The sequence below is a fragment of the Monodelphis domestica genome, chromosome 6 (genome assembly GCF_027887165.1).
Source record: "Monodelphis domestica isolate mMonDom1 chromosome 6, mMonDom1.pri, whole genome shotgun sequence".
Taxonomy (NCBI): Eukaryota; Metazoa; Chordata; class Mammalia; order Didelphimorphia; family Didelphidae; genus Monodelphis; species Monodelphis domestica.
The window spans coordinates 129,364,097-129,370,322 of NC_077232.1; the positions used below are offsets into that span (position 1 = coordinate 129,364,097).

General features: G+C 41.9%; 1 protein-coding gene across 9 annotated transcripts in view; it reads right to left on the bottom strand.

The window, feature by feature from the left end:
- The window catches only part of APBB2 (amyloid beta precursor protein binding family B member 2), a 416,082-nt gene extending 415,362 nt beyond the window's left edge, over positions 1 to 720 (bottom strand). For 4 of the 9 annotated variants that reach the window (XM_007496529.3, XM_007496524.3, XM_007496528.3 and 1 more), the window contains exon 1: positions 254 to 720. The gene's annotated coding sequence lies outside the window, so the exon portion shown is untranslated. The remainder of the gene's footprint in view (positions 1 to 253) is intronic. The other 5 variants (XM_056802563.1, XM_056802559.1, XM_056802560.1 and 2 more) reach the window with 3 other exon arrangements.
- Between the last annotated feature and the right edge of the window lie 5,506 nt (positions 721 to 6,226).

Sequence of the window (6,226 nt, forward strand, 5' to 3'; positions counted from 1 at the left end):
AGCCTCGTTGCAGATGCAGCAGCAGCTGCTGCAGCTGTGACTGCGGCTGTGGTTCCCCCTGGCAGCAGTGCCAGAGCGGAGGAGTAGCCACCAGCCCCTCCGGGCATGAGCGCATACGTACAGGCAGCTTTCCTGGGTCTCTTCCCTCCCAAGCACTCACTCCTTCTTCAACCCCCTACTCAGAAAAAGGGAGGGAGGACCCTGGGGGACTAGGAAAGCAGAGAAAGGAAGAGAAGAAGAAAGTGGGGCTTACCCAGCTCGGCATGTGGTTGCAGCCTTTTGCTTCGGTACCCCAGTGGCTACTCTCTAGCCGGGCTCCAGAACGAGAAGCACCAAGATCAGCTGCGGGGTGTAGCGCAAAAGCTTCCTACTTGCGACCAAAACGGGCTCTGCCGACTGAGCATGCCCGGTTCCGCTCCCGGAGTCACATTTAGGGAGATTCAAGGCCGAAATTCCACTTCTCCAGGATTTGGCGGTTGCAGGGAAAGGGGAGGATAGAGCGAGCCGGACAGAGCTGGGATGGAACTGGAGAAAGGCGGAGGCAGAGAGCACGGAAGAGGGAGGGGCCAGAAGGCGAGTGGGAAGGCACTAAAGAAAAGTATCTGGGGCTCAGATCACCATTCATCCATTCCCAGCTGCGCTGGATGATTATTTTGGCTTGAAGGATTTCCTCTGGGCTAGTGGAATTGGAAGGCCATAGACTCCAGTCACAGCACAGACAACCGCTTTGAAATACAAAAAAAGAAAAAGTGATTTTCCTTCCTATTTTATAGTCCAGGTGGCTGCATAACAAAACGTTTTTGGGTGCTTTTTAATTTTCACCAATCTTCTTTCCCTTATGCCTATTCTTTCTAAGAGAAATCATCCCGAGACTGTAGATCTGAACGCCCCTAAATTTCTTTTCCACTACTCCCTTCACCTCTTATAACAGATCAGTTACCAAACATTTTTCTTCTTTGGTATCTCCCATCCTTCCCCTACCTACCTCAGCATATTTTCTTTTTTCCTTCTGCAGCCAATCACAAAACAAAGAAAGAAAAAAGACTATCAGAAGAATGAAGAACAAAATATGAAAACTTATTCAAACAACCTTTTCTCATCATTTAAGTTCTCAGTTTTTAACCATAAGAGAGCATTTTTGTAATATACATTAGCTTTTAATAGCTGGCATTTGTAGAAGAGTTGAAAATTTGTAAAAGCATTGGGTAAATATGATCTTATTTTATCCTCACAGCAATCCTAGGAGATAGGTACTATTACTATTCCTAGATTGCAGAAAAGGAAAATGAAGCTGAGGGGTAAGTGATTTTGCCTTGGTAACAGAGCTAATAAATTATACCAGGAATTTGAACTCGGGTCTTGAATCTCAGGCCCAATATTTTACCTGCTGTATCACCTAACTACTGAACCAATTCCATTTTTAAAAAATCATCAGGCAACAGCTATGTACACTGTGCCAGTATAAGCCAATATTTTAATAAATACCAATAGTAAGTAGATATCTATCAATTTTACTTCAGATAGCTGTAAATTGTTGAACTTGGAATTAAGACCTGAGTTTAAATCCTGCCTCACTTAGTGGCTGTGACTTAACCCTTCAAATCAAATAACTCCTCCACCTCAGGGAATAATGATAACACCTATGTCAGTGGGTTGTTGTATGAAATAACATACTTATAGTACTTTGCCACAAATTGCTATATGTTTGCTAGCTATTATTATGTTGCACTCTGAGTTTTATTAATTTATTTTTTTAAACCCTTACCTTCCATCTTGGAATCAATACTGTGTATTAGCTCCAAGGCAGAAGAGTGGTAAGGGCTAGGCAATGGGAGTGAAGTGACTTGCCCAGGATCACACAGTTGGGAAGTGTCTGAGGTCATATTTGAACCCAGGACCTCCTGTCTCTAGGCCTGGCTCTCAATCCACTTAGCTACCCAGCTGCCCCCCCAACACTCTGTATTTTATAAAGCCCTTCCCTCAGAACAACTCAAGGAGCTAAACCACATAGGTATTATATTCTATTTCATAGATGAAGAAATTAAGATTCAGAATAATTAAATGATTTGCCTAGGGTCACACAGCTAATAAGCATCAGAACTAGAGTTGAAACTCACATCTTTAGATTCTCACACCAGGCTTGGTTTTCATTTTTTGACCAACTATGCCATTGGGATTTCCAGTGCTCTTACTTATTAAGACATTTTCTAAGGAGGCAGTATCCCTATCAAGTCTCTGATAGAGCTCTCACTACAAAGGGAATCCTACTTATGGTAGCCTCTCAGTATACCTCCTAGAAATAAGTGGATAAGACATTTTTAAAAATTAGTGCCCAGGACAGGTAGGTGGCTCAGTGAATGGAAAGCTCAGATTAAAGAGGACATAGTTTCAAATCTGACCTTGACACTTGGTACCTGTGTGACCCTGGGCAAGTCCTTAAGCCCAATTGTTTATCCTTACTACTTCTGCCTTAGAACCTATACACCTATACCTAAAATTCAAAGACAGAAGGTAAGGTTTAAAAAAAATGACTAATGTTCTGTTCCATTGTGACATTAAAGAGCAGTTGGAGAAGCAAGCCTGCCAAGTCTTGGCAGAGAGCTAGTGGACTATCAAATAAGACCAATGTGTTGATTTGTTTGGCTTAAATGCTTTTGTTGCAAGGGAGAGTTCCAAGGATATATGGGCATACTGGGGTCTGTGGGGAAGACCTCCGTGTCTGCTCCACTGCCCAGTCAGTGGCAAGTGACAGTGATGTTAAAAAAAATGACAATCAATATAACATTTAAAGGCAGGGAGAAGGGTGGAGACTAAGAAAAAGTTGAAAAATGAACAACTAAGAAGCATATAATAGTGGATAAAGAGCCTGTGTGGCTCTTTATCTGTGGATAAAGAGACTTTTATATTTAGAAGAGCTAGGAAAGGACCTTAGAGGTCATGGGGTCCAAACCCCTTCATTTTCAGATGAAGAAATACTTGCCCATGGTCACAAAGTTAGTAAAAAGTAGGATTGTTCGAACGCTCCTGGTACTGACTTACTGTCATATCTGGCAACACATGGGTTCAAGTCCAGCCTCAGCTATCCTGGCTATTTGACTCTGGGCAAGTCACTTGAACTTCTCAGTGCCCACAGACACATCTATCTAAGGCTATAAAATTCTGAGCAACTGCTGATTTGCATTAATTTAAGAGACTAACCCCCTCCCCACCAAAAAAAAAAAAAGCGCATCTGAATAAATATTTATAACTGGATTGTCATTCCCTGCCCCGCTCCCCAGCTAAGAACCATATGCTTGCTGTATACTTCTTTCCCACTTTAAATATATATATACTAATTAAATATATATATATATATACATATATATATATACTATTCTTTCCCACTATGAGGCAAAAGTTGGGTATTCTTTTTTGAAATGTCTTTATTCACTTATTTTAGGAGGCATGCTAGGAAGCTACCATAAGCAGGGTTCTCTTCGTAGAGAAAATCATATCGGAGGCTGTAGTTGTTAGGGATGCTGCTGGCCCCTAACAAAATGTCTTAACAACAACAAATACAAGTCTCAGATCTGACTGGTTAGTGTGGATGACAGAGGCTGGCATCCCTCATCCTGAATACTTCCTGTTCTCCCTCCCGTCATTTTCCGAGTAAATTTCCAGTCTTGTAGTGGACGCAGTGCGGTTGCGGTGCAAACAACGCTGGGTTCAGAAGCCTAACACCCGGGTTCTGATCTTGGCTCTGTGAACAACTACCTGGATGGACCCAGGCATCAGTTTCTTCTTCAGTGAAGTGGGAGGGTAGGAAGGGCGAGGAGGTCTCCAAGGTCCTTGAATCTTTGGCTCTGGAATGCTCGGTGGTGAGGAGATGCTCTCCTCTCTCCGGCTGCCTTCTTCCTCCCAGACCACCGCTAAAACCTGAAGTGGAGCTCTCCGCCGTCAGATCTACGGAGCTCCCTCCTTGCACACTGGGCATGCTCCGTGGGCAGCGCAGGTTTGGTCGCGACTAGGAAGCTTTGGCTTCTACACCTGATGCAATCAGCCTTCCGGAAACGCTTTCCCACATTGTTACGTTTACCCCAGGAAACAATTCCTGACTCCCACTACCCCTCCTCCAGCATGTCTTCCTCCAGCTCCCCCCTACCCTAGCCCAAAGCGGAGCAAGACAGAGCCGGGGTGAACCAGGCGTGGCGGCGGTGCCTGGAGAGCTCGCCCAGGAGGGAGAGCGACGTCCTGTGTTCACTTGAAGTTTTGCAAGGGGACGGTGGGGAGGAGACCAGGTCCAACCTCCACTGCCAAGGCCACCTTTAGAACCTCTGCATACCAGATTAGTGCTGAAGCTGTCTTCAGTGGCTGGAGATGAATAAGAGGAAATTCCTTTTTCTGCTTTTAACGTGTGCATAAGGACGGGGAAAGAGGGAGGGAGAGAGACTGAGACAGAGATTTGACTTAATCACCCAGTCTTTCGTTCCTTCTTTCTCCTACCATCCAAAGCGTATTTTCTCTTCCCCTTTCATTGATAAAGATCCATAATAATAGGTGTTACATCTAAGAAAGAGTCCCAGGCTACTCCCTGTACAGGGATGAAGACCACTTAGTCAGGGAATTTATATATCTTTTATTCTCATTTGCTAAAAAACATTAATTTTTTAGCAGTTCAACCTACCCCCACCACCACCCCCAGTCACATACTAGCGATGAATCGTTGGGTTCTCTTTGCTTCGTCATTTAATGTTACAAAGTAACTGATCCTCATTTCCCACGTCATGAACATCCCCTTTTTTCTGTCCCAGATCCATTAAAGGATAGTATTTTGACCACTACCATAAACTAAAGCCCACCTATAATGCAGTTCCTAAGAACCTTTATTGGGAATTAGTGGGTGATAACGGAAAGGAAAACAGAATTGAAAGACATCAGGACTCAGATCAATGCAGTGTCTAACTGTGACTTTAGCATGTGACAAGTGTAATGCTTGTCCTTCAATGTTGAAGTTCCTCTACATTTTCCATAGCCTAACTCCGGTATTATTTTACTATGGAATATAGCAAATTCTAGTAGGAAATGAAATGGGATATAAGAATAACAATAGCCAGCATTTCTATAATGCTTTAATCACTTGCTTTGTGCTCCAAGGAAAAGCACTTAACCACGTACCCTCAATATTTTGAGGGGTTGTTGTAATTACCTCTTAAGGTAGGTACTATTATCACTCTTATTTTATAGATAAGGACCTTGTAGCTGGCTGCTTTATTTAGTACCTTGCCCAAGACCGCACAACTAATTGGCCTGTAGGGCAGAATGTAAACTCTGGTCTTTCGCACTCCAAGTCTCTCACTTTAACCTAAAGCTTCTTTAAAAAAGAGATAACCTAGTTTCTCTCTACCCTTTGAGCCCTGAAATTCTGTGAAAAAGGTAGTCGTGCACTATCTCACTCTTATTGTACTTTACAAATCAAAGGTACTTAATAGGTTCTGTTCCTACTCTTTAAATCATTTGTGGTCACTTGAGATTTTATTAGACATGTAACATGCAAATTATCATTTAAAACTGCTTTGTGATTCAGGAGAATTGTGAACCATGAAGGAAAACCTTTCAGTATATGAAATTAGATTTTTTTTTAAACTACATTTCCCCCTCTCCATATCACCTGGTACAGAACCTTTTCAGCTTAATATTCTATGAGTAGAGAGACTGAATAAATGTAAGAAAATTATTTCAATGTTGACTTAATTCATATTTACAAAACAGGAGCCACAAAAATATGAATAGCTAACTTTTATGAAGAACGTTGAAATTTGCAAAGTGTTTTATATATATGTAATATGTATATACATATATATGTATATACACTTTCTCATTTGATAAAACAGTGGGGTAAGTGCTAATATTATCCACATTTCACTGATAAGAAAATGGGTTTCAAAGAAGTTAAGTGACTTGCTTAGTTCCACACATCTAGGTAAGTGTCAAAGGCTCCCAGTACTGGTCCTGATCCCAAGTCTAGCACTCTTTCAATTATACCACAAAGGCTCCCAATGAATAATTAATGAGAAATCATATTTCTGATGAGATATTTTTCCCAAGTATGACAATGACACGATGTCAGTTTTGTGCAGGTTTTCCCAAGGTCAGAGGGTTTTTTTTTAACATAATCTATTCCTAGAACTGCATTTTTTTTTCTGGCATGGCAACTGAAGGATACTTTCTACCAAATTGTGAAAGGGTT